This window comes from Zea mays, chromosome 3 (assembly GCF_902167145.1).
Source record: "Zea mays cultivar B73 chromosome 3, Zm-B73-REFERENCE-NAM-5.0, whole genome shotgun sequence".
NCBI classification, from domain to species: domain Eukaryota; kingdom Viridiplantae; phylum Streptophyta; class Magnoliopsida; order Poales; family Poaceae; genus Zea; species Zea mays.
Genome location: NC_050098.1, coordinates 32090894 through 32092981, shown reverse-complemented (window position 1 = coordinate 32092981; position 2088 = coordinate 32090894). Strand labels below are relative to the sequence as shown.

The window sequence follows — 2088 nt, the reverse complement described above, 5'->3', positions numbered from 1 at the left end:
TCTATGGCCAATGTATTTTGTGAGACTTGTTCATGATGTATTTTTAGTTCAACTTTGTTTTGGCCATAATGTATTTTCAACTTGTAGTTCATGATGTATCTTCAACTATGTGTGCCCAGTGTAATGAATTCAACTTTTTCTTCCCAAACTTTGGTGGGGTGGAAAGCCATATCTACTACCTGTCACAATGTCTACTTAAGCTTGGCCATAAGGTCCTATTTTCCTCATAAACTATATAGCTTTCTGTTTGCAACACATGGACAATGGGGTACAAAGTTTTTTCAACAAGAAGATTTCTGTCGTGCATGGACATCAAGCTTTTTCAACATTGTGTCATGAAGCATTAATACATGCTAGGACAATGGGGTACAAAGTTGTCTTCACAGATCACTCACTTTATGGTTTTGCTGATGCTGGAAGCATTCACATGAATAAGGTGCTGCAGTTTACTCTTGCAGATATTGATCAGGCAATATGTGTCTCACTTAGAAGCAAATAGAACACTGTCTTGAGGTCTGGGATATCTCTAGAGAAGGTTTTCATGGTTCCTAATGCAGTTGACACTGCAATGTTTACTCCCTCTCCCAAGCGCTTAAACTATGATGAAATAGTTATTGTTGTGGTCAGTAGATTAGTATACCGAAAAGGCGCCGACCTTCTTGTTGAAGTCATTCCAGAAGTGTGTCAGCTATTTCCAAAGGTGAGCTTCAGCTACATCACAATTTAAGTCAAATAACCCAGGTGAATTATGTATGTACACACTTAGGCAAAACCTTTGTTATGCAGCATATAACAAACTTGAGAAAACTTGGCAGCTAACTTCAGAAAACTTGGCAGCTCACTTCAGAAAACAAGCTACTGAGGTAACCTGATAGTTCAAGTTCAGCACGGCCGCGCGGTAACTCGACAGTAACTTCAATGCAAAACAAAGAAGCATACAATGCTAAAATAGAGGTAGATATTGGCCATGTAGGTATTAAGGTACTGTTTCCATGTGATTTAGCATGCAATTTTAGTTCTAAAAGTTCCAGAATAAACAGCTTGGAGCTCCACATATTACAAATTAAAGAGGCACAATTATTGGATTATTGTAGTGTGCCTTTGGGCACAACATTCAGCAAATATACAGGTTAGACAAGTGTGGCTAACAACCAGAGAAACAGAGTAAACACTGCTCCAAGATGACAAGACGAGCTGATAAGGGAACACGTCATGAGTCAGATTATTGACAAGAAGAAGATAAGGGAACACGTACCTGACGAGGCGCGAGGAAGAGATGGATGGGAGCTCCGCCGGGATTGAACGGGACCGGCTTGCCGCCGGGAGGGAGCTCGGGCAGAGAAGACCGTCGGGCCAGGGAGCTCCAACCAATCAGCGATGACAGGGCCGAGGACCAGGGAGAGGAGCGCCCAGGAGCGCCGTCGGACAAGACGAGCTCCAGCTCCAGCGCCGATCCGTTCTAAGAATTGGAGCAGTGAGATGGACTGTCGTAACAGCGACTGCGGATCGGCTAAATCACACCCCGATAGCAAAATTTCGAAGTTGAAAGGATTATAATACTAAAATTCCAATTCCGGTGTTCGGGATACCTATTTTCAGAAGCCCAGTCTTGGTGATACCTTGGTTCCAAAAAGCTCGGCCTCGATGGAGTCTTCTAAACCTTGGGCTGGCTTTAACCTTAATATTTCCACAAAACTAGATAGAGCTGACAAGCATGTTTGGAGTTTCACCAATTCTAGGTTGTTCACATCTAAGTATGCTTACAGAGCTTTCTTAATTGGTGTTGTAGTTTTTGAGCCTTGAAAGAGGATCTGGAAGAGCTGGGCGGCTCCTAAATACAAGTTATTCGTTTGGCTTGCTATTAATAACAAATGTTGGATTGTAGACATGTTGAAAAGAAGAGGGCTTGATTTCCCGGAGTGCTGTGAGGAAGAGGGCTTGATTTCCAGGAGTGTTATGTGATTTGTGACTAAGAAGAGGAAACAATGCAACATATCATCTCTAGCTATGTCTTTGCAAGGAAATTTTGGCACTGTATTCTTTCCACTATTGGGTTTTTGGTTGTAGTCCCTGAAAGGAAAATGGCCT

At 42.4% G+C, this 2088-nt stretch overlaps 1 long non-coding RNA gene across 2 annotated transcripts; it reads right to left on the bottom strand.

The window, feature by feature from the left end:
* Positions 1-259: 259 nt before the first annotated feature.
* Positions 260-1821, bottom strand: LOC103649918 (uncharacterized). Of its 2 annotated transcripts, XR_563801.4 has the most exons (3): positions 1590-1821; positions 1256-1459; positions 260-711 (listed from the first exon to the last, which is right to left on the bottom strand). It is a non-coding gene; the product is annotated as an uncharacterized lncRNA (long non-coding RNA). The 2 variants fall into 2 exon arrangements; XR_563800.3 differs by lacking the exon at positions 1590-1821 and having other exon boundaries at positions 1256-1532.
* Positions 1822-2088: the final 267 nt, after the last annotated feature.